The sequence below is a fragment of the Macrobrachium nipponense genome, chromosome 6 (genome assembly GCF_015104395.2).
Source record: "Macrobrachium nipponense isolate FS-2020 chromosome 6, ASM1510439v2, whole genome shotgun sequence".
NCBI classification, from domain to species: domain Eukaryota; kingdom Metazoa; phylum Arthropoda; class Malacostraca; order Decapoda; family Palaemonidae; genus Macrobrachium; species Macrobrachium nipponense.
In genome coordinates this window covers 77025922-77053007 of record NC_061108.1, presented here as the reverse complement: position 1 = coordinate 77053007, position 27086 = coordinate 77025922, and the positions used below count along the sequence as shown (strand labels likewise).

Here is a 27086-nt window from a genome sequence, read left to right as displayed (position 1 = left end):
ATGTGGAATAGATTTTCCTAAAGTACCGTTTCAGTTCTTTCCAATTCTTAAGATCTTGGTATGTCTTGGAGTGGACGTATCGTTCTAAGTCTCCTCCGGCTTCCAAATCAAGATAACTCTTGGCTTCAATAAGCTTTTCCCTGTCTGTCCCCTTTATGCTATCTAGGCGTGTCTCCACCTGCTCTATCCAGTTCTCTAAGTTGCAGGCTATTTGACCTTCCTTTCTTCCACAAAATTTAGCTATGTGATTAATTGCATGTCCCTTATGTGTTCCCATTACTGCTGCGCTCGAATTCATGGACTGTGTACCCTCAGCCATGGTTACTTTCTGTGTTTGATTTCTCGTGAGCACAGGCGTTCTTACGTTCTGATTAGGAGCCGATCTCCCTTTGACCATCGACTCGTTAATGGAAATTTTCTTAAGCACTGAGTATCATAAAAGTATTAAAGTTATGGCAGTAATATCCGAAAAGAGAAATAATGATAATAACAATAAATTACTTTTACTTACGTATTTTAAAACAAAATAAAAGAATTTTCCCCAAGAAATATTCAGAAAGTCTTACGTTACCGGTAGGCGATTTTTAAACAACCACAAAACCCCTCTTAACAGTATACTGGTAAAACAATACTGAACTCTGACCATAAAGTGTACGCTAACGAGAAACCTCCCGTGAATTACCCTTGTTATCCTAAACGGCCCTTAAACGAAACAAACTAAAAACAAATTGACATTCACTCGACGTATCAAATAAGAAATAAAAACAAATGTTAAAACAAAAAAAACAAAGTATAAGAAATCACAAAACAACATAAAATGACAATTAAAATTTCAAATTAAAATATAAAGTTATTGGTTAGTAAATATGTATGTTCAGGAAAGTCTTAGTAGTTGATTAGTTAGAATTAGTAAAATAAAGAAAAATTGTAAAATTTCGTTGCCAAAAAAAAGTTCAGTATGCAAATGTTTGATTTCAAAGTACCAGTCTGGGTATCTTAAAATTGTCTAACTGAAATACTAATCGCGTAATTTACTTTTAATAAAGTTTAATTTTGTGTATTCAATATGTTGGATATTATTCGGGACTTATCTTTGTCGTCTTCGGAACCGGGCTACAACTGGGCTGCGTTGTTTTCGACTTGCGGTCATCTGTCTCACGTTGAATGATGCCTTGTTTTTCCCTCTCTCTCTCTCTCTCTCTCTCTCTTCTCTCGCTGCGGGACAGGAAACACGTTTCCCCTCGATACATCTTCTTTATTGTGTTTTCCTTTTTATATTTCCTTACATGTTCGACATCTTCCAGTGGAACTTCTTTAGACTGTTCTTGTTCTTCGGAGTGGAGTTTTTTTTCCACCAAGTGTGGGTGGCTTTTTTTTCTTGTTGGGGCGCTTTTATTGTTACGTTATGACTCAGTAGCTGTCTTTGTATTAGGGAGAAGCACTTGATAACTGTCTTTGGAGGAGAATTTTCTGTTTTCGAGTGGAGGGTTTGATTGAAATCTCTTATGCTGACACTAAAACTTTTGATCCCATTTCGCTGCCGCCATTTCACTGTCTCGTATCTCTTTTAATCCCACTGCTGCATACCATTTAAACTGTCACTCATAACTACTAGTAACAGTTCTAAGGTAGCATTGACTGAGTGGGGGCTGGAATGGGTTTGGCAGTAATTATATAATTAATCTCAACTTGCGGAATGTATCTAACTGGTTTATCTTAAAATTATATTTTGGGAAAAATTAATTTGATGTGTCCTTATATGTATTTATTATTGTACTGAATGAACTTATCATATTTCCTCCTTTCTGTTTCTGGGCGCTTGGACTGAGACTAACTATTTTGAAGGCCCTTTGTTTCGTTTGCAAGTCTGTTAGGCATAAGGGAATTTTACAGAGTACAATTTTGTCACTTATCACTGTCTATACGCACACCACACTTAGCACTTCTTCCCCTCACCTCTGGTTCTTCTCCCCTGTTCTCCCTGCTTCCACTGCGCCACTGTTCTCCACTCTTTGCCTCCACTGTCTTCTCTCTCTCTGTCCAGCCTTTTTATTCAGATGACATCTTAGCATCGCCTATGGATTTTGGATTTTGACTGGGTGATGCATCTTCTGAAAGAATTCTTGTCTCAGTGGCTACAGACTTTCTACAAAACTGCCTTCACTGTTGATTTGATTGGTTAAAACCATAGGCCTACCCTTGGAAAGGGTGGAGCTTTCGAGTTTAACACTTCCCCTTTTTCAAACAAGGGAGCATAGAATTCCTTTTCTAACATTTGCCAGATGGGCTGCTGGAATTATCCCTCTACTCTCTGACCTGTCACAAAAAGGGAGCGCCAATTAATCCTGCGAAAAGGGCTGGTGTAGGCGTAAATGAGGTGCAACCGAGTTTTCTGAGTTCCAATTTCTTGAGGGTGCCTGGTCAATACCGCTTGTCACGCCCTTGCCTATGAATGTTTCCTTTACACTTTGTTGTGGTTTGGAGACAACCGTCCTTTGTCCTTTTTCTTAAGTTTTTATAGGCTAACGTCTTTTGAAACAATTTCCCTTAATTCAGTAATCCGCAGTGTAACACTGTAACATATGTATGTATGCCAGTTAGACATTAGCTACAAAAAAAAAGGTTGGGGACGAGGGAATAAAAGTGTAAGGAGTTAGTGAGGAAGTTGTTTATAAACTCATATACCCTGAGAGGGTATATGAGTTTATAAATCTGAAACGTAAGGAGAAAATGAGATAGACGAATGAGAGGTTAATGTTGAATGATATTTTAGATATAGTTGGGGATTACAAGCTAGATAAGTGTATGAAAGAGAGCAGAAGTGTTAGCGTCAAGACCAAAGTAAATGAGGGTATGCCTGAGTTTGAGAGCTATAGGGAGGCAGTTTTAATAGGGCTGAGGTGAATGGCAGAGCAAGTGGTTGATAGGAGCATGACAGCAAGTAATGTAAGAGTGGTGAATCAAACTAAGAGAGATAGAAGTGCAAGTGTGGAAGGTTAGGGTCAGTTAGCTGTGAGCGAGAGCAAAGGTGTGTTATAGATGTGGGAAATCAGGGCATAAAAAGAATTAATGTCGGTGGGCGTTAGGAGCTTGTTTCGGGTGTGGGAAGACGGGTCATTTACTTAGGGAGTGTCAGAGAGATAGGGACATTAAATATTATAGGTGTGGGCAAACAAGTCATATAGCTAGTGGATGTTGGGGTACCTGTATAAATGTGGTTTGCAGCAACTGTGGAAAGAATGGGCAATATGCTAGGATGTGGAAAGAATGGGCAATATGCTAGGATGTGTAAAGAACAGCATGCAAAGTGTGCTAAATGTGGAATGAAGGTCATGTAGTGAGTGTGTGTAGGCAAAAGAGGATGAGTCAGGCTGGGAATTTGGAAAACTTGGCATTAAGGGGATTCAGTTTGGTGGGTCTTCTGGTGTGCAGCCCCAGTATGTTTGGGAGGTTGTGATGAGTGAGTAGTTGAAAGTGAATAAGTATGAGCCGAGCATCAGTGAGCAAATGGCTTTGGAGAACCGACAGTTAGTATTGGCTGAGTATGGAGGAAAGCAGATGAAATTAAAGGAGAATGAAAGGGACAAGTGAGAATTGTATGGTAGAGGGGTTAGTGTTAGGGTAAAAATGGTGGATAAAGCATTTAATACAGATAAGCCTGAGGGAATGGATGATACTATAATAGCATGTGTGGGTTTGAAATGTCAGGGTTTAATGAGATTTCAACGGGAAGGGAACCAAGTAGTAAAGACGTGGTTGGCAGTATGAATAAGTCTCTTCGGGAGTTTGGCAGGAATATAAAGGTGAGGGATTTGGTGGCAGAGTTACGAGAGATATTCGGGCAAGAGTTAGAAGGGGTAGATGAGATGGGATTTTGGAGGACAGTAGGGAGGGAGGTAATGTGAGTCTGGAAGAAAGTGGTTTGGAAGAAGCGAATGGCGATGCGACTGAGAGTGTATGAGGGGCCTCGAACAAGATCCAGGGGGACAGTATCCAAACATCATTGGGAGTTGCGTGAGGCAATTTACTGTGGATGTTGTGAGTGTTTAAGATATTAAGAGAGACCATGAAGTTCTACTCACCTCAATGATACCAGGTCTTGCAAAAATACGGTCTTGAGGGTCAGATCCCTATCTGACGACTCTCACAAAGGCTCGTATGGTTCACAAGTCAGGCTCTTCAAGATGAGCCATGTCCCACTTAGGAGGCCTCCTGAGTTCCCTGGGTGGGCAAGACCTCTCAAAGCTCCTCATAAGGAGAGAGATCATGGAAGTGGGTATATCCACACCTTGCAGCTTCAGGACCAGGGCCAATGCTGACCTATAGCCCTTAACTGCAGACACAGAGAGGAGCTTCTCTCGATGAAGAAAGACAAGGAAGTCTACAAACCGCTGAAGAGTAACTCTGAGTGGAGAGACCCACCTACAACACCATCCACAGAAGACAGCCCACTTTCCCTGGTACACTGCTGCAGAGGGCTGCCTGAGGTATCCTGCCATCGCTGTTGCTGCTCGGCGAGGAAAGCCTCTCACTCACAAGAGATGGTGGATAACCTCCAGCCATGAAGACACAGGGACTGTATTGACGAGTGATAAAGTTCCGTGTGTGGTCGACACACAAGGATGTGCCACGGAGAAATCTCTCTCAGTGCCTCGGAGAGAACAGCCAACAGATCGGGCAGACCATTCGGGAGCCACCAGAATCATCCGAGGGGTTCTGGGTGAATCAGACAGAGGGGGAAAGGCGTATATGTATGTCGAGATTGTCCCACGGATGTTGGAACGCATCTGCTGCAACCGCCCATGGGTGTGGTACGATGGAGAAGAAACCTGAAGTTTCATGTTGTGCCGGGTGGCAAACAAATCCATGACTGGATGCCCCCACAGGTTGAACAACCTTTTTGCCACATCCATGTGAAGGGACTACTCTGTCTCTACCACCTGATTCTGGTGGCTGAGTTTGTCTGCCACTACATTCCTCTTGCCTGGAATGTATCTGGCCAACAGCTCCACCGAGTGAGCAGTAGCCCACTCGTGCACCTGCACTGTCAACTGATGTAGTGGGAGGGACACTAGGCCCCCTTGTTGTTGAAATATGCCACCACCGTGGTGTTGTCGCTCATCAACATGGAGGGTCCCATCACTCGATCCCAGAACTCTTGGAGGGCTAAGAAAGCCACCTTGAGTTCCAGAATGTTGATGTGAAGGTGCTTGTTGTGTCGATCTCACACTCCTGCAGTCAGCAACTCCTCCAACGTGTGCCCCAACCCTCACACAATGCGTCTGAAAACAGAAGCATGTCCAGAGGAGGAGTGGGCAACTCCACTCCTATTAAGAGGTTCCTGTCATCCAGCCACAAGGCTAAATCCCACCTCACCTCCTCCGTTAGAGGAATGGGGAAGGATTCAGGATGCCAAGCCTGTGACCAACACTCCTTTAGTCTCCACTGAAGAGACTGCAAGTAAAGACGCCCTTGAGGGACTACTTCTCTGGTGGCGACAGGTGACCAATCACAACTTGCCAGAGCTGAGCCAGCTGCTCCTGCTGGGACAGAAACAGGTGAGCTGCCTTCCCGAACTTGCTGATCCTCGAGTCTGCAGGGAAGACTTAGGCTGCTATCATATCAATCAGCATGTCCAGATACTTTATCCTCTCCTTGGGAACAAGATCCGACTTCTCGAAATTTATCGCGACAAAATTCTTGAAGACGATCCCTGTCCTGTAGCAACTGTGAGTAAGAGCTCGCCAGGACCATGAACAACTGAGGGGCGGTCTAGTTTGAAACAAAGTGCCCTGAATTAGACCACTGTCCCCTCGAGGATAAAGCGAAGGTACTTCCTGATTTTAATGAATAGGTATCTGGAAATGTGCATCCTTCAGATCTAATGAAAGCAAGAGGTCTTTCTCCCTGATCGAGGCGAGCACTGAATTTGCTGTCTCCATCATTAACCGAGTCTGGCGAACAAATCAGTTCAAAGGAGAGAGATCTACCTCTGGTCTCCAGCCCCCCCAAGGCCTTCTCCACCAAGACAACTCGGCTGTGGAACCCTGATGATGGACCTCGTATGACTTCTATAGCTCCCTTGCTCAGCATTACTTGCACTACTTCCTTTAGTCCTACATCCTTGGCAGAACCAGGGATGTATGTCTGAAGACACACCAGAGAGTTGGTCAGGGGTGGCCTTGACTCAAAGGGAAGAAGATATGCCTCCTGAAGGACATCTACTATCCAGGTCTCAGCTCTGTATCTCTGCCATGTTGCCCAATGGTTCGATAGGCACCCCACAACGAATGGCAGCAGGCACAGGAGATGCCGATGCTGAAACAGCACACACACGATCAGGGACTGGTACAGCAGCAGGCACAGGCACAGATGAAATGGGCAAGTCTAAGGGGGATGGTACCCTGGCAGGTTTGGCAACGTAAGTAGCAGAGGGAGACAGTACAGTATAACCTGGAGGAGGAAGTAGAAATGGATCTACCTTCAAAGTATGTGGCCCAGATGTCATCATCACTGAAGGTGTTACAGTGGTTACATGTTGTGTATACACCAAATGTGGTGGGGCCACATACCCAGGCATAGATACAGTGGTTGTCGTCCCCATTGCAGCTACATGTATCACAGGGGCAGATGTGAAGTGTGCCACAAGCCCCTGGAGAATGGGATACCAGGCAGTCCCAGCTTCAGCCATGTCTGCTGCAAGTCCCCAACCATGGAAATCGCCACACCTGAAGGAGCAAAAATTGGGTTAGATGGAGAAGTCTCTGCCCGCTTCAAGTGAGCCGAGCTGGTCATGTAACACGACTGTGAGCAATATTCGTCTGCTAAGAACTATCGCTTTCCTCCCACATGCACTAGTCTCCTTCAGACCGAAGCCCTTTGAGAAGAAAGTTCAAAGGGAGATTTTCTGTCTGCTATCATATATGCTCGGACCTTAAGGTCCATGACACGAGGATGGAACCTAACCAAGCACTTAAAAATGTGCTGGCAGGCAGTGTCAAAACTCCTAAGTGTCTCAACACTGCTCTGGGCAGCCAATATAACACCAGCCAAGCAGTCATGATTCTAAAAAAAAAAAAATCAACGTGCTCGGCAAGCTCTCGAAGTTCCAAGGAATTCAAGCGGCCGGGTACTCGTGATTCCAAGGAACATGAACGCTCGGAGAGCACCAGAAATTCTAAGAACTCCAGCACTCGGCGAGACTCCATAACCTCGTTAGAACAATCATCAGGAGTGTCCTCTCTCGCCTTCCGAGTGATTGCAATTCCAAGGAATCAAAGCGCTCGGCTACTTGAAATTCTAAGGAATTCAAGTGCTCGGCGAGACTTCTAAATCAGGGTTGGTGATTTTTCTTTTACTCAAAAAAATAAAAAATCGGTGATTTATTTTTTTTTTATTTGTTAGATGTTTTTTCAAATCCTGTTTTTCCTCAAAATGTATTTTCTGGGTTCGACCTGTTTCAGCCGGTAAAATGTCCCTGTAGCACACATTTTTAGGTATAAATAGATGCTAAATATACCAGACAAAAAGCTAAATGGAATGCTGAAGTTACTACCTTCAGCTCGCTCACCCATAGGGTGTCGGTATAAACACAAGGGCGAGTGGAAGCCACTACCACAGGTTTTCTGCCAATTAGAAGACTCCTCTCAAAGCCCCTCTCTAGTTAGGTGCTGTTACAACGACTACTTTACGTCTACCTTCGGCTCGTTACTACTACAACTCCCGCCTGAAGGCTTCATTCCTGTATTAGCACGCTACAGTGTCCGCACATGCTTTTTTCGCTGTCCTCTTCAAGTGTTTTTGGCGAAGCATGTCTGCCCCAGAGCCCCAAGCTTCTTCATCTAAGTTGAGTATTCCATTTTTCGTTTTTGTATCTCGTGAGGGCATGATGCATCCCCTTTTTTAGCCCTTATTTGGCCCCTTGGTTCTCGCGAACTGGGGTGACGCTCCTTTTATATCCGCCATCTTGGGTGCATCATTCGCGGCGTGCGTTTTTTCCCTTTGTTATATTATGATGATTTTTGCCTCACCGTTTGCATTTCACTGTTTAGACTAGACTACTGTTTCGTATGCCCCTTCATTATTCGAGCTCCTGTCGTTTTATGGAGCATTAGTTTTACGAATTTTATCCTTATGTCATAGGGCCTAACTTGCTCCTGACGTACTCTGAGGTCTCTTCTTTTATGTTTATCTTTCGTTATTTTAGCCTTTTGTGGCCCCCTTTTTGTCCTCAGTCCCACAGGAGCGTGTTGGTTTCCCTTCGTACGTACGATTTTATTTTTCATATGTTATACGTGAGTAGTGTGTTCTTGGCCTCTAGGCTAGCCTAGCAGTACGCTAGTTTTTGGGGGAGAGGGTGATTCCTCTTTCTCTCTCGTGGTACTCATGCATGCATTCTTTTAGTGTGTTTTTCGATGTTAGTCAGTAATGCACTCGATTATATGCACGCCTGTGATAAATTATTCAGATATTCATATTTTGTTGAGGTTGGAAGTCCTTGCGATGCCCTAAGCTAGGTTTTGGAAGATAGGTCAGGCCGTCTTGCCCCTCCACCCTTTCGGCCCCATCCTTACCGCCTCCTGTCCAGGCAATTATGTGTACTGGGAGAGTGGTCCAGGACAGAGAGTCTTTCTCGTGTCATGTTTGTAGGGCCTAGACCTATCGTACCTGACCAGATCGGAAGATTCGATTTTGGAGGGTTTAGTTAGGTTCTATCCGCCCACTTCATGACGTCCTTTGGAGGCCCTGCTAGCCTACCTGCCTGACCGGATCTGTACCGATCTCGGAGGGTTAGGCTGGGTTCTTGCTGGGTGCGTTCCCCTTTCCTCCTTTCGCAGTTCTTCCAGTAATTCCTCATCAACTATTTTATGTTTGTTTTGTTGTGTGTAGCCTGGGCCTTTGCACCCTTTAGGGTGTCAGTAGGCCTACGGTCTTCTGCTCCCTTTAGTGGTAGGCTAGTTACAGCTCCAGAGAGGTGGTGGGTCACTGATCGGTTGCTGTGGCCAGGCGATCACAACTCGTCCACTCTCCTCCAGACACTCCCCCCGTTCTCGTTCCGGCGCTGCCTAGCTAGCTCGCTGTTCAAGTAATCCTACCGATGAACGACCACTAGAGCATATAGCTTACCCAGGGGGATTAGTCGGAGGAGATTGGTTGATTAGTATATTGTGTAATCTCTTTTAGTATGTCTCTGGGCCTGTGAGTCCTCTGGCCAGGTGGGGTCTACCATCACACCAGTCAGCAGGCTATACGCCGGATTGTATGTGCCACTGCTCTGTCGCTCAGTTGTCTATTCTCCCTTGTTGTCTCCGCCTCCCCACTCATGTGGGGGCAGAACTGGGCTTAGAGCTGTGTTTCTAATTACCTTAGAATTGCTTCTCTTCCCCAGTGCGATCAGACTCAGGCCTAGGTTTTACCTATTTTCCCTGTTCTGATCGTATCAGCCCGTTTCCGCCGGCCCTTACTGTTATGATAACGGGATTATGGATTCCGGAGTAGGTGAAGCCTTTAAGAGATTATGTTAGAACATGTTTAATTAGCCTCTAGGTATGTCTCCGGATCTGTATTTGTTCTGACGTAGTGTGGTCTACCATCACACACGCCAGAAAGTATATACCAGAGTTTATCGTACCGTTGTTTCTGTCGCTCTGTTTTCCGTCTTCTTTGCTATCGCTGCTCCCCACTCCAGTGGGGGCAGAACGGGGCTCAGATAATGCGCCTACATTTGGTTACATTGCATTACTCTGGGGTAATAAGGCTTAGGTCTTACCTTATTACCCTGTTCTGCTCGTATCAGGCCCTCTCCGCTTGTTATAGCTTTACTGATCCCAAGTACGGATTCCGGAGCAGGCGGAGACATCCAGATCTTTAATGATAACTAGTAAGTTGAAATCTGTACCCAATATGCCTTTAACGGATTAAATATCTAGTTGAAGTGCACTCATCTCGCCGGAGTTAAGCTTTATCTGAGGATACTCATTCGCCTTCTCAACTTACAGATGGTCCGTTGCCAGGTGACGGGTTGTCCGACCGTCCTGTACAGGCCATATGGGCATGAGGTCTGCCGATCCCATGCCAACTGCCCCATCCTGGTGGAAGGAAGTATGGTCTGGCACCTGGAGGCCTGTACGGTATGCTACGACTTAGTAAGGATCGTAACAGACAAGTCAGTAGGTAACATTCTCGCCTCATTGTTTCTGTGAAATTTCTGGTACACTTTGGCTTTGGTGAAATTTCCTCGACACTGGGGATCCTAATTTGGTTAATTTTTACAGGTTAGTTTGGCGCTCAAGACTTCGTCGATGGCGTCCCTTAAGGCCTGGGTGGGAGGCTTCGGGAGGAACGCAAAATCCGGCCAACCTTACGTGCTGTCGGAGGAGCTGTGTTCCCTCCTATATCCCAACACTCCAGTTTCGGCGGCTGTACCCGCGGCAGTGGCGGCTCCCATTATTGAGAGCATCCGTCAGGACACTCAACCACCCCCGGAGGACCAAGAGGGCTTGTGTGATATCGTCACCGAGGAAGTCGCAGCCATCAGTCTTCACCGAGAACCTATGGCCACGGAGGAACAGGAGGTAGGTAGGGAGGTAAGTGAGGCAGGTAGTCTCCCCTTTAGCCCTACTCCTCCTTCTCCCCCTTCCTTCCAGGATTCCCTACGGAGTCCGCCCCACCTGGGGTAGATCCGCCTCGGTAATCCCCAAGGTCAAGGCCTGGAAGACGAGATCCCTGCCGAAGGTGGTTAAACCAACCAAGCCTTCTCTGGAAGGCTCTGCAAGGTCATCATCAGCTCCCAAGCCTTCGACTTCCTCTGCTAAAGCTTCTCCCCCACCCAAGGGGTCGAGAGCCAAGTCTTCCAAAGCCAGACCGGCGGAGTCTGGCTTTGACCAGGAGGCTTTCGCAAATCTTCTTATGCGGAAGATGAGCGAGGTAGTGGACTCAAGACTTGAATCGATGTCCACTCAACTCGCCTCAAGCCTCGAGACTTCGGGACAGTCTATCATGTCTCTGACCCAGAGGTTACAGGCCCAGGAGGAATTGGTGTCCGGATTCCTCCAGTCCAGAACCACACCGCAGTCCTTGACGGTACCGGACGCATCCAAGCTACCGCCATTTGAAAACAGCAACCTGCGGCGGTTGGCTCTGCACACCCAGTTCTCAGAGGGCAAGCTTACCATTGAAGGTTGCAGAACCCGACCGGTAGAAGACTTTGAGTTATTCCCGGCGGGCCTTCAATTTCCCTTCCCAGGCTACACTAGACTAGCCGAAGATGCGCTAGTCAGGGTAGACAAAGGCCCGAAGGAGACGGTTATCTACCCTAGGGACCAGGCCCAGTCTGCATGGGTCCGCAGCCTCACGGATTGTGAGTGTGTCAACACAACGTTGACACCCCATAAAGGATGCTATACAATGTTTGTGGCCCCACAAGGAGTTCCGACTCCTTGTACGTCGAAGGTTGCAGAATTGACACTGCAAGCCGCAATGGAGGACAAACCTATGTCTCAGCTAAAAAGAGACGGAGGCTACCTCCTTGCTCTTCCCCGCCGATCTAGAATTTTGGGCTGACGCTCCGGCAACGTTCACGGTGGGCAGACTCGATCCGGAGTGTGCCTCCTCCCAATTCAGTGAACGTTTGCCTAGAATTCCGGACCCCACGGTCAAAGCGGAATTCGAAGCAAGGTGCAGGTTGAGTAGGTCGATTAACTCAGTCACCACTGCGGAGTTGACTCCTACGACCTTTGCAGATGAGCCTCTATTTTGGGTCCACACAAATTCACTGTTACAGGCTTTCCAATCAGACCTGTATGACTTTATAGTGGCTAGACGAGCCTGCAGGAAGCATGTTTTTGCGAATGCTTCCATAAGACACGAACCGAACAGGCTCATAAAGGCGTCGATCTGGGGTGCCAACCTCTTCCCTGAGGAAATGGTTAACAACGTCCTCAGCGAGGCAGCTAGAGCTAACCAAAACCTTTGTGTCCGTTGGGGACTTCCCTTCAAAAGGAAGTTTGAGAACCCCGGACCACAATCCAAAGGTAGGAACAGGCCAAGGAAATACCAGCCTTTCCAGTCCTCTCAACCTCAGACAGTGGTTCAAGTGGTTCCTGTCTCCCAGATCGGCAAGCCTTCGACATCCAAGGCACAGCCACAACAACAGTTTGTCCTGCTGCAAAGTCAACCGACTCAACAGCCTTCGAGTTCAACCGCCCTAGTAACTTCCCCAGCTTTCAACGCCTCCTTTGAGTCACAAGGAGCATTTCGTGGCTACAATAAACACGCAAGAAGTAGCAAAGCCAGAGGTGCCTTCCGACAGAGAGCTGGCCCTAGAGGCAGAGGCTTCAGAGGAGGCAGAGGAAGTAAGACCTCAACCAATCAGTGAGGCTCCACAGGTGGGCGGGAGACTGTATCTCTTCCGGGACCATTGGACCTTCAGTTCATGGGCCCACAGCATTGTATCGAAAGGTCTGGGGTGGAAATGGAAGAAAGGGCCTCCTCCACCAGTCAGTTTTCACCAGACTCCAACAACAGACCTCCTAGACTATGCCAAAGATCTCCTTCAAAAGAAGGCAATAAAGAAAGTCAGTCGCCTGAAATTTCAAGGACGTCTGTTCAGTGTACCGAAGAAGGACTTGGACAAACGAAGAGTGATTCTGGACCTGTCCCGTCTCAACTCATACATTCAATGCGACAAGTTCCGCATGCTGACCGTCTCGCAGGTGCGGACCTTACTTCCCTGTGGGGTCGTCACCACCTCTATAGATCTTAGAGACTCTTACTATCATGTACCGATAGCAAGAAACTTCTCTCCATACCTATGCTTCAAACTAGGAAAACAAGCTTACTCATTAGTCCAAGAACTAAGAGCTCAGGGGGTAATGTTAGTAGCTTACCTAGACGACTGGCTTATTTGGGCAACCAACGACGAGGAGTGCAAAGCAACAGCCAAGGTAATAGAATTCCTAGAATATCTGGGTTTCCAGATAAACAAGGAAAAGTCCTGTCTCATTCCAGCGTCCCGGTTTCAATGGTTGGGAATCCAATGGGACCTAACCTCACACAGACTATCTCTCCCACCAAAGAAGTGCAGAGAGATAGCGAAGGCTATGAGACAGTTCCTCAAGAACAAAAGGGCTTCTCGTCGTACCCAAGAGAGAATTCTTGGTTCTCTTCAGTTTGCCTCAATAATAGACGTTCTATTGAAAGCCAGACTGAAGGATATCAATCGAGTCTGGCGGAAAAGAGCCAACAACAAATTCAGAGACAAGATCTCTCTGATTCCGCCGATATTAAAGAAAAGACTCCGTCCATGGACAGAAGTCCGGAGTCTCTCCAAATCAGTGCCACTGCAATTCCCCCCCCCCCCCCCCAATCTCTGATAGTCTACACGGACGCCTCTCTGAGCGGATGGGGAGGCTACTCCCAGTACAAGAAGGTTCAAAGAACGTGGTCGAATACATTCCGCCAGTTCCACATCAATGTCCTAGAAGCAATGGCCATTTTTCTGACCTTAAAACGTCTAGCTCCAGTCAAGAACAGTCATGTAAGACTAGTCTCGGACAGCACAGTGATAGTTCATTGCATAACCAGAGGGGGCTCCAAGTCGAGCAAAGTAAATCATGTAATGATTGCAATTTTTTCATTAGCAACAAAAAATCATTGGCACATGTCAGCTACTCACCTGGCAGGAGTACGGAATGTCATTGCAGACTCACTATCCAGAACAACTCCGCTGGAGTCGGAGTGGTCCTTGGACACAAAAGAATTCCGTTGGATTTGCAATAAAATCCCGGGGCTTCAGGTAGATCTGTTCACCACGGAGTCCAATCACAAACTTCCGTGTTATGTGGCTCCCAATCTGGACCCTCTAGCTCACGCCACAGATGCGACGTCCATAGACTGGAACAATTGGCAGAAGATTTACCTATTTCCGCCAGTAAACCTCCTGATGAAAGTCCTGCACAAACTCAGATCTTTCACAAGACAGGTAGCACTGGTAGCACCCAACTGGCCAAAGAGCAATTGGTTTCCCCTTCTACTAGAGTTGAATCTCCGTCCCAGACGGATTCCCAATCTAGAACTGACTCAAATAGTACAAACTCGGACTGTGTCAGCTTCCTCAAGAATTCTGAATGCCCTAACTTTATGGACTTCATGAAGTTTGCGGCACAGAGGGATGCTAGTGTTGATCCATTAAACATCCTGTTCGTAAAGTCAGATAAAAGAGAATCAACACTCAGGCAGTATGATTCAGCAGTAAAGAAATTGGCCATCTTTCTAAAAGAATCAGATGTCCAGAAGATGACTACGAATCTGGCAATTTCATTCTTTAGAACCCTGTTTGAAAAAGGCCTAGCTGCTATTACCATTACTACAACTAAATCTGCCTTAAGGAAGATTTTTTAGCTAGGCTTTAATATTGATTTGACAGATTCGTACTTCTCGTCTATCCCTCGAGCATGTGCCCGTCTGAGACCGGTGGACCGCCCCCACACGGTCTCCTGGTTTTTAAACGATGTACTCAAGTTGGCTTCAGACACTGATAATGAATCATGCTCATATATAACCCTTCTCAGGAAAACATTATTCCTAATGAGTCTGGCTTCAGGTGCCAGAATATCTGAACTGTCGGCTCTTTCTAGAGAACCAAATCACATTGATTTCCTCCCGTCAGGTGAAGTTCTACTCTCCCCAGATCGGAAATTCTTAGCAAAGATTGAAGACCCACAAAACAGGTGGGCTCCATGGAAGATTATCTCACACAGGCCCCATCTTTGTGTCCTATTGTCACATTAAAATCTTATCTGGGCAGAACTTCTGAAAAGTCTTCAGGTCCTCTTTTTATTGGAGAAAAAGGCGGAACCATTTCCTTAAAAGGAATCAGACAACAAATTCTTTATTTTATTAAACAAGCCAATCCGGATTCAGTCCCTCACGTCCATGATATCCGGGCAGTGGCTACCTCAATTAATTATTTTCACAATATGAATTTCGAGGATCTTAAAAAATATACGGGTTGGAAATCCCTGACAGTATTTAAACGCCACTATCTAAAGAATTTAGAGGCCCTTAAATTTTCGGCAGTGGCTGCAGGGAGCATTGTCTCCCCTGATACGGCCTAGTCTTATAACTCTATTTCCTATTCCTTTATTCTGCTATTAATTTTCCTTTGATACTCGCTCTTTCCTACCTGTCTCCCTTAGGTTCCAGGCTGGTTTGCTTATCAACCCACTTCCGGACATGTAAATAGTTTATATTTGTTGATTTTGTATTCCTTACCTGTTGTTACCCCAGGATAGTATGGATTTGGTCATATTTGGTCCCCCTTTTTTACCATTGTAACTTGTTACTCTTACATTGGTTATTAAAACTTAATTTTAAGAGAAAACTTTATTTTTATGTTTCCTTACATATATATTAAATTTTGTGTTTTACCAAGCTTGTATGGCCAATTCTCTGATACTATTTCACCGGCCGACACAGGTCGAACCCAGAAAAGGGATTTTGACAAAGGAAAAATCTATTTCTGGGGGAAGACCTGTGTCGCCCGGTGAACCCATCCCTCTCTTCTCCTGATCCCCACCCCTTAGCTGGCCCAAGCTTGGGTGCGTAATTCAGGAATGAAGCCTTCAGGCGGGAGTTGTAGTAGTAGCAAGCCGAAGGTAGACGTAAAGTAGTCGTTGTAACGGCACCTAACTAGAGAGGGGCTTTGAGAGGAGTCTTCTAATTGGCAGAATACCTGTGGTAGTGGCTTCCACTCGCCATTGTGTTTATACCGACACCCTATGGGTGAGCGAGCTGAAGGCAGTAACTTCAGCATTCCATTTAGCTTTTTGTCTGGTATATTTAGCATCTATTTATACCTAGAAATGTGTGCTACAGGGACATTTCACCGGCCGACACAGGTCTTCCTCCAGAAATAGATTTTTCCTTTGTCAAAATCCCTTTCATGACAAAAACCATGCAGGCTGCTGAATATGTATTGCTAATTTCATGACATGACTATTTACTTATAGTTCAGGCTGAATTTGAAAGCCACAGCCCAGCTTCACGATGCATACGTGTTCAAGACCTGTCTGCTTACACCCATGTGTTGATTAAGGTAGAGTTTCTAGATAGCATTTTTTTTACTGATTATTACCTAATTTATCAAACAGAAAAATCTATGATTATTCAGATGATGCCTTATTTACACTTTAAAGTGAATTACCTTGGTTTTTGAAATATTGACTGCCAAGTTGGAGCAATTTGCTGAGATAAAAATAAAAAAGCTAGTTGCCAACTCTTAAGAAAAATCTAAAATAAAAAAGCTAGTTGGCAACTCTTAAGAAAAATCAGAGTTTGCCAAGCCTTGGCTGTTTTGGTTGGAACTAGAAACAAAAGCACAAGCAGTTGGCCAGAGGTATTTGCCCAGTTCAGTGGTACTTTGACTCATGTATTTAGTTACTAAAGTCCTGTTGCTTTTTCTACTTCATCAGAGAGAGAGATTCAAAGAGAATGTATGACCTGCAAAATGTTCACTCTTTGAAATCAAGGTGCAGGCCTGTGAGTCTCACTTTCTCCAACTTAGCAGGAAAAGCAACAGGACTAAGTTGGTTCAGGTAGCAGTTGATAATATTGAATAAAGTTTCAGGATAAATACATATAAACCTATACGGTACTGTAACTTCCAAAATGACAAAAGCAAAAAGGCAGAAAGATATCATTTGGACTGAATTTGATGAACTGGCAACACACACTCAAAAGAAAGGAGTCCATGCAAAATGTATTGTTTGTGGTAAGGAATGGCAGGGCTTGGTGCAACACTTAAAGAGAGCATAAGCAGAAATGCAATGGGCCACAACAAGAATTGCAAAATCTTGAAGAAGAAGCAACAGATGGTAATTCAAGTTCTTTATCACAATACTTTGTTTTCAGTAATTTTCTATTACCAAAATAGCAGTCAAATAAGGAAAAAATCATGATCATTTTTCGTATTAGGATACCATCTGTTTTTGTTAGGTTATAAAAAAAATTTACCTGTATATTTCACAACTAGCCTAGCCTAACATAAGCTAATCTAAATTAGCTTAACATAAATTACCTTGCTCAAATTCACCTTGCCTGAAACAACATAATGGTGTCCTAAAACTAAAAATAATAAAGTTGCCCTTTGAAAGACAGACAGAAACTAAGAGAATGAACCTGTCCCTGGTGTCCCACCACCACCATCATTTGAGCCAGAAGTACTGAGTAGCATCCTCATACGCAAGTATTCATGCCATCCCAACAAATGTATGGCCTATCTCTGACCGTGTGAAATGCATTTCAATTTTTCTCATTGGAAATAATTGAATATCCATGAGCTTCTGAATTATGCAATTTTTGGTTTACACATAGCACTGTATAAGTTTTCCATATTCAGAGTAAAGAGTAGTACAGTAGTACGTACCTCAGGATACAAAATTAATCCGTTCCGAGGTGGCCTTCGTAACCTGATTTTTTCGTATCTTGAACTGCATTTTACATGTAAATTGCCTAATTCGTTCCAAGCCCTACAAAATCACCCCCCCCCCCCCCCCCCCCCCCCCCCCAAGTAAATTTTATAAAAAAGCTAAATTGACCAATAAACAATGAAATACAACAATTTGGACCATTCAATACCTAACTTAAACTACATATACTACTAATATGTAATATATACCTGTAAATAAAGTGTATTACTATACAGGCAGTCCCCGGGTTACGATGGGGGTTCCGTTCTTGAGACGCGTCGTAAGCCGAAAATCGTCGTAGCCGGAACGACGCTTGGAAATATGTCTTAAACTAATAAAAAGTTATAAAAACCTTACTTGTAATCCTTTGGTTACACTACATGTTGTTTCCTGTAGTTTTATGTACAACCTGGAGTTATTTTCATAAAAGAATGCTGGTTCTTGAAGGTAAAAACTATTGTAATCCTCTGGTGACACTACATTCTTGAAGTTTTATGTACAACCTGGAGTGATTTTGCAAAATCTTGAGGGCTACAAGAACAGCTGATTACTATTTACGTATCATATAGACTAATTAAAGTAAATGTATCTTTAAATAGGCTTATATATTAGTATCAACAAAACATTTCCTGCCATGAGCCAGAGGCCGTTTAATGAAACGAACACTTCTCTGTCCTATCTGTTCAGAAAATAAACACGTCAATCCCGAGACCATTGTTGCCAAAGCGTCTCTCTCTCTCTCTCTCTCTCTCTCTCTCTCTCTCTCTCTCTCTCTCTCTCTCTCTCTCTCTCTCTCGTAGTAGCCATCTTGCTTGGTGAGACGTACCCGCGTGAAGTCACAATAATCAACAGATATCACAAGTTTAACATACGACTAGAATTTGAGAAATATCTAGAAGTGTTCGTGAACTATCGGTGATAAGATTAGTGTGAAAATAGTAGGATAAAGCGTCTTCTAAGTTAGTTTATCAAGTGTAATACTATAAATCAGAACAAGATGGCAGTAAGTTCCAACTGCGGGAAAATAAAGGTGGCGTAATTTGGCGTGTTTAGCAGATTCGCAATACGATGAGATAGCAGGAAGGGAACTGGCATTTCTCATCTATGAAATCAGCAACAGTCCTAACCAAAAAGATACAAAAGCAGTCATAGATATATTAGAAGGATATAATCCTTCAAACTGGAACAAATCTAATGAAAACATCTTGAAAATAATTGAAGAAGTTCCAAATAAAATCCAAGTGGTCAAGAGACTCATAAAGAAAATATACATAAACCAACATATTCCGACAAAGAAAATGAATAAGGTGAATCATTGTGAATATACTAATTGATGCATTAGGAAAAAGAATGCCAAAAGCATGCAAACTGTGTAAGGTTTGGTATAGCATAGTCAATCCACAAAACCTAATCAGAAAATGTGCTGCATGCAACATTCCGACCCATCCACAGTGTGCTGAGGTAATACAAGATTTGAGAAAAGATACAAGAATTTTTTGTTCAACAGTCTATCATGGATAGACAATGTTATTAAATCAAGATTGAATGTACAAATAGTTGAGGATGAAGAAGAAGAGAAGAGGAAGAAGAAGAAGAAAAAGAAGAAGAGGAAAACGGAAAAGAGAAGTAAACAAAAATGAAATGACAGAAAAAAATAAGGAAAACAAAGAACAAGATAAAAGTATGGGATGCAGAGATACTCATTGATACTACATATGAGGCAATAAAGCAGCATACCTACGAAGAAATAAATTACGATATGACAACAGAAAAGCAAATCCCGAAGAGGCTCTACCCAGATCTATACAATGACGGGAAAGAGGAAAAAATAGACAAGAAAGACAAAATCTGCAACCTTTTGAAAGAGGGAATTGCAGATTTGGAGAAAGATGTTACTACAAACATCTAAGATATGTCAAAACTATGAAATATATGGTAAATGTGCATACTTAGATGGATATGGGGATGATTGCAGAGATCTGCATCACCAAAAATATGTAAAACCTAAAAGAAGGAAAAGGATGTAAGTTCGACAAAAAATGCAAATATATGCACCCTGTAGCCATGAATCATAATCAAAAAAATAACCAACCAAGTAATAAACTCCAAAATAAGAAAGAAACAAATAAAGATGAGAAATCAAGAATATCAGGTAAAAGAGAAAAGCAAACCACCAATGAGATATGCAGAGGTTGTCAGCAAAGAATTTCAAAGCATCAGCTCCGAAATTCTACTCAGAGATAATAACTGTATTTATTATGCAAGAGGATATTGCAGAAACGGAGAAAATTGCAGATTCAGACACAAAATGAATAATTATGATGAGGAAGATCAACAAATATTTATGGAAAAGTTGGATTTTTTAATGTCAGAATTTCTGGAAATGAAAAAAAGAACAACATACCAGAACAGGAAAGAGACATGGGAAAATCCTTATTACTATCAGTATTAAATGAAGGAGAAAACACGCAAACCATCATAGTGATGAATGCGCAGGGTTTAGTTTACGAGTAACTCAAAAGAAAAATGAGTACTTAGAAGAACTAACCCAAAATGAAAAGAAAATAGATATAATGAATATAAGTGAAACCTGGTATTCCCAAGAGACTGGGAATGATGATCAAATAAAAGGGTTCCAACTTATAGATCAGATAGAAAAAATAGGAATCAAGGGGAACCCGCAATATATGGGAAAGACGAAAAACAAGGAAAAATATATAGAAATATAGTAACTCAGAATGTGAACTAATAGCGGTAGAATTTGAATCTGAAAAATTGATGAACATAGTAATATATAGACCTCCTAATACTAAAGAGTTTGACTTAATAATTGAAAAATTGGATGATATATGTAAGAAATCACAAGGACTGGACTATTCTCCTATCTGGTGACTTCAACTTTCCTTTCGTAGAATGGAAAGAACGATAGATTGTGTTGTACTTATACATATAAAAAAGAGAGTAATAGTAGTGCAGAAGATAAGAGGCAATTTGAAAAGCTATTAGATATGCTACTAGAAGACGAACATTCAACAAATAAATCACCTGCCAACAAGAAAGGAAAATACTTTAGACCTAGTATTTGTGAACGAGATGAATTAGTTAAAGAAAATAATAGTTTATAATGCGAGTATTTCAGACCATAATGTCATAGAATTAACAGTTCATTCCAAAGCAAGTGAAAATAGAGATAAGCAAGAATGAAAAAGTGGGAAGGATATGGAAAATACAACTTCTACAGTAAAAAATATAAATGGTCAGAAATTAATGAAGAATTAAACAAGATTGGATAACATTTTCGTAAGTGATGACATAAGGGTAAATACGGAGATATTATATAAAATATTGGAGATAATAGTGGAAAAATATATACCGAAGAAGAAAAGTAAACATCATTCATGCATACCAAGAGACAGAAGAATCTTGTTCCAGAAAATCAGAAAGTGGAAAAAAGGTCTTGCAAAAGAAAAAAATGCATGGAAAGTTATTAGAACTAAAGTAAGATAGAAAATGCAGAAAAAAGATTATACAATCAAAAGAAAATGAAAAACGGGACTTGGAAGAAAAAACCCTATTAAATTATACAAGCAAAACCCCAAACTATTATACTCATATGCGAAGAAGATGAATAAAAGAAGAATAGAAATAGGCCCTCTGAGAATTGAAGGGAGATTAACGAATGAAAAAAATAAAAAAGGAAATTTGCAACATACTGGCAGAACGATATAAGAGAGAATTCACCCCTAGAATAGATAATGAAGATAATGATATAGAAGTAAGGGATGAAAATAGTGAATATTTAGCTGACATAGATATTAATGAAGCTGATATTGTGCAGGCTATTAATGAAATTAAAATGGAGCTGCTGCAGGGCCTGATGGAAATTCCTGCTATTTTGTTAAAGAAAGTAGTTCATTCTATCGCAAAGCCACTTGCAATATTATTAAGACAAAGTGTAGATACAGCAAGATATGATGAGCACAAATTAGCGTATATTACCCCTACTTTCAAAAGTGGATCAAGACTAAGAGGCAAGTAATTATAGGCCTGTGAGTCTAACATCACATATAATGAAAGTGTATGAAAGGGTAATGAAGAAAAATATTATGAAACATTTAATAAAAAATAATTTGTTTAATAAAGGACAACATGGTTTCGTACCCGGAAAAAGTACACAAACCCAACTGTTAGTCCACCGTGAAAACATATTCAAAAATATGAAAAGCGGAAATGAAACAGATGTGGTTTATTTAGACTTTGCAAAAGCTTTTGATAAAGTAGACCATAATATATTAGCGAAGAAAATTAGAAAACACAATATCGTGGATAAAGTAGGAAGATGGTTAAAAGAATTTTTACACAACAGAAAACAGATAGTTATTGCAAACGACGAGAAATCGGATGAAGCCAAGTAATATCCGGTGTGCCGCAAGGTACGGTGTTAGCTGCAATACTGTTTGTTATTATGATTGAAGACATAGACAATAATCGTTAAGGATTCGGTAGTGAGTAGTTTCGCAGATGACACAAGAATAAGTAGAGAAATTACTTGTGATGAAGATAGGACGCTCTACAAAGAGACCTTAACAAAGTATATGATTGGGCAGAGGTAAATAGGATGGTATTTAACTCTGATAAATTTGAATCAATAATAAATTATGGAGACAGAGAAAGAAAGCTATATGCATATAAGGGACCTAATAATGAGACCATCACAAATAAGGAAGCAGTTAAAGACCTTGGTGTGATGATGAATAGGAACATGTTATGCAATGATCAAATAGCAACTCTGTTGGCAAAATGTAAAGCAAAAATGGGAATGTTGTTACGGCACTTCAAAACAAGAAAAGCTGAACACATGATTATGCTTTATAAAACATATGTTCGTAGTCCACTTGAATATTGCAATATGATATGGTACCCACACTATCAAAAGGATATTGCACAAATAGAGAGTGTACAAAGGTTCCTTTACAGCAGTAATAAGAAGAAGTTAAGGACCTAGACTACTGGGAAAGACTACAATTCTTAAAATTATATAGTCTGGAAAGGAGAAGAGAACGCTACATGATAATTCAGGCCAATGGAAAACAGATAAGAAGGAATAGCAGCAAAAATATCATGGAACTAAAAATATCAGAAAGAGCAAGCAGAGTAGATTAATAGTGCCCAAAAATATACCAGAAAAATAAGGAAAGCACACAGGACATTAATCCACTACGCACCAGCATCGATAATGCAGCGTCTATTCAATGCGTTGCCAGCTCATCTGAGGAATATATCAGGAGTGAGCGTAGATGTGTTTAAGAATAAGCTCGACACAAAATATCTAAACTGCAATCCCAGACCATCCAAGATTGGAGATGCAAAATATACCGGAAGAAATGGTACTAGCAACTCTCTGGTAGGAACAGAAGGTTGCCTCACACTGAGGGACCTGGGGCAACCCGAACAAGATGTAAGGTCTGTAAGGTAAGGTCTCTCTCTCTCTGATCAAATTACATTGGAAACTTGACATACGATTGCCCTAATATACGAATGTTTTGAGATATAACAGAAAATTTGCGAAAATACAAGCTTTGATATACAACGAAATATTTGAGATACGATTTTGCGATGAGTGTTAGTTGTATAGGCGACCGATAAATGGCGTTCAGTCTGTTTGTTTGTTGGTGCTGCATGTTAACACGTCGTTGTTTAGTTCGTTGTATTTGCGCCTATTTTTCGTGTTATTTTGTCTATTTTATTATTAACCATGGGTCTCAAAGCTAAAGACAAAGCAGGTGATAAGAAAAAACCCAAGAAAATGATTTCAATGGAAGCAAAACATGAAATTATAGCAAAGCATGAACGTGGCGTTCGTATCGTCGATTTGGCAAACGAGTATGGTCGAAATCCATTCTTACAACTATCCACGATCATCAAGCAGAAGGAAGCTATAAAAACCCCCCGAGACCATTGTTGCCAAAGCGTCTCTCTCTCTCTCTCTCTCTCTCTCTCTCTCTCTCTCTCTCTCTCTCTCTCTCTCTCTCTCTCTCTCTCTCTCTGATCAAATTACGTACTGGATAATGTCTCTCTTTGGATACTTCGATTTTGCCAAATATTGAGGGCTACAAGAACAGTTGATTACTATTTACGTATCATATAGACTAATTAAAGTAAACGTATCTTTAAATAGGCTTATATTATTAGTATCAACAAAACATTTACTGGCATGAGTCAGAGGCCGTTTAACGAAACGAACACTTCTCTGTCCTTAACTCGGAGCGTCGGAAGACGCCTCTCTCTCTCTCTCTCTCTCTCTCTCTCTCTCTCTCTCTCTGATCAAATTACTGGATAATGTCTCTCTTTGGATACTTGGAATTTGCGTTGTAATCTAACCAGAAACTTCGTTTTGTTATTATTACTGGAAACAAGCAATGATTTTTTCATTATTTGCGCTTTTGGACTGTTATATGTAAACTAGTATGTATTCATTCGCTCGGAAACTAGTTCCGCATATGAGGCGTCACTAAAAAACATAGAAAAATACAACATAAAAAGTGTCGAAAATCATCATAATCTCAAGATTTTTGTTGTAATCTAACCAGAAACTTATTTTTATTAATATACTGTGCTAAACTATAAAGGATTTTTATCATAGGATGCGTTTTTTAAAAGCGTCGTTAACTCGGAGCGTCGGAAGCGTCAGCGTCGTAACCTCGGAACAAGCGTCGTAACCCAGGACGGATTTTTCCATTGAATATTTAAGAAAAAGCGTCGTAACCTCGGAACGTCGTAAGCCGGAACCGTCGTAACCCGGGGACCGCCTGTACATGGTACAAGAAATACTGTACGTACATACGTATATAGTAAAATGTGGAACCTTACCTTTCGAGTGAGGCGATCTCCAAAAGTGGCGACAGAGGAGGAGGACAAATGGCAGAAAACATGAACACTTAACTTTACGAAACACATTAAAAAATGACAGGAAACATTAACACTAAACTTTAAAAAACACATTTAACAAATGGCAGAAAACATTAAACTTAACTTTACAAAAAACTTAAAATTAAATTTTTTTTTTTTCTTTTTCTGATTTTTACATTTTTTGTGCTTTTTTATACTTTACGTTATTTACAAAATTTCAATTTCTTCACCACCGAATGGATGCCAGTCCATTTATGGAATTAATCAAACCACCCCCGAGAAGCCTTGAATTCTGGGGTTGCCGTCGATGTCCCTTCTCCTCCGTCGTCTTCAGCCTGGGCAATCAGAAGAGCGAAAATAACGCTGGCCTTCTGGCAAATAGCCATCATGGTTATCGTATCGCCAGCGATTTCTTTGTCCTCAATCCATAGAAGAAGCAGCCTCTCCATCTCATCATGCACATGGCTCCTCTTGTTGGAAAAAATAGTCACGCCCTTGGAAGGTGTAGCTGCTTTGATGGCTTCCTTCTGCTTGAGAATGGTGCCTATCGTCAACAGATTTCGGCCGTATTCCTTAGCAATCACACTCAACCACATGCCAGCCTCATACTTCTTGATAATCTCCATTTTTGTCTCCATAGAAAGCATCCTCTTCTTTCCGTGAACTTCAGCAACTTTCTTGGGACCCATGACTATAAGTACGTAATTAAGTTACTAATTAAGTTCTCATACAACACGATAAAGTCCAAAGCGAAATCACTAACACGAATTTATGTTAACAAATGAAATCATATATGAACGAACGAATTCCGCATGCTTACGATAACGATGCTACTACCGAGTGACTGAAGAACGCCTTTACGTAGCTACATGATGAGAGAGATGCTGACCAATAGGAGAGCAGGATCTTACGGCGGTGACTAGCATCAGGAACCAATGGGAGAGCGGGAGGATGGTGGCAAGTCTACTTGGTTGGCAGCACGCGAGTTTTAAAATAGTTCTCGGTGGTCCAGGCGAATTTGGGACTTTACAGCAACAATCTTTCGTAACCTGAATTATTTTCGTATGCAGAGGCAAAAAAATCTTCGTATTTGCTTTCGTAACTTGAATTTTTCGTAAGTTGGGACTTTCTTATGTCAAGGTTCCACTGTATTATCTTTATAAGACTTCTGTAGCTTTCTCTATACATATATATAAAAAGTATCATAATATTGTACAATGTACTCAGTTACACTGTATCAGTTCATGGTACTCTTCTTTGCAGACCCACAAGCAGCCCTGCAAACTGCATCAACATCACCCTCTATAATAGAAGTTACAGTGGTGATACACACATTCCACCTACTGGTACTTCATTCTCAATAAAGCAGATTGAGTAGGCCTACTACATCTGTATGCAAACTGAAAAATTGAGTAGGCCTAATACATCTGCATGCAAACTGAAAGTTGTATCAGGCTCTAGCAAAAATGTAAGCATTTTAAACTATGGAGTGAGGACTACCAAAGAGAAGGAAAAAATAAAAAAAAAATTGCAAAAATGGTGTATGCAACGAATTCTTCTTTTAAAACTGTTGAACATTCATCCTTCATAGACATGGTAAATGTATTGAGGCCAGGATACAAACTGCCCAGCAGGACAGATATTGGTGGCCCACTGTTGATGATAAAATACATATATGCTAAAGAGTGTGAAAAAGCGAGTCCTTGATGGATGGACAAATATTTCCAATGAACATGTAATATGTGCCTCTGTTACTGTTCACTCATCTGCAAACACAAGCACAGTGTATCTTGTGGACACAATCGACACATCAGGGCATCAAAATACATCAGATTACCTTAAAACCGTTGCTAAAAATGCAATAGAAACAACTGAGCAGAAGTATAAATGCAAAGTAGGTAGCTTTGTAACAGATAATGCAGCAAATGTTGCAAAAATGAGAACTGAGCTACTGAAAGATGATGAATGTGATTTGATATGTTATGGTTGTTCAGCACACACATTAAATCTGTTGGCAAAAGATTTAGAAATTGCTAATGTAAAAGAACAAGTAGTGAGTATTGTCCAGTATTTTCGGACAACCATACAGCCTCAGCAGCCTACAAAGCAGCTGGGGGCTCAGCCCTCATCATACCTCAAGATGTTTGATAGAATACACTAACTGATTATTTAGAGGCTTACTTGAACAACTACCCAATATTAGTATCTGTATGTGATGTGAAAAGAGACACCAATTGGACTCAAATATTAAAAGGAAAGTAATGGATACTAATATAAAACGGTGTTCGGAAGACATGCTAAAGATTTTGAGGCATATTGCAGTAACACCTGATGAAGTTCAAAGGGATAGATGTGACACTGGTGAAGTGACTGAGGTCTGGAAAAACTTAAACAACAAGCTTGCATAGGAGTCAGTTCGGTCAGGTGATAGTGCTGTCATACAAGATCATTTTATGAAATGTATGAAACTAGCCTTCACGCCTGTTCACTATCTAGCAAATATTTAACATCCTGCTTATAAGGGTAACAATTTCACTGTGGATGAAGAGAACATGGGGATGAATTGGGGTCATGAAAAGTACCCTTCAGCACTGCCACTGATAATGACTTATAAAACAGAACTTTCCCCTCTCCTACCATACATGTTTTCTGACTAGTCAATTAATGCTGGACCACTTGCATGGTGGCTTTCTTTAGATAAAATTATTC

At 41.9% G+C, this 27086-nt stretch overlaps 1 protein-coding gene and 1 pseudogene across 1 annotated transcript in view; both read left to right on the top strand.

Annotated features, from left to right (window-relative positions):
* LOC135216759 (protein Wnt-4-like) overlaps positions 1 to 27086 on the top strand; it is a 319657-nt gene that overhangs the window by 232299 nt on the left and 60272 nt on the right. The gene's annotated exons all lie outside the window — the stretch shown is intronic.
* LOC135216218 (uncharacterized) lies at positions 16669 to 26538 on the top strand (annotated as a pseudogene).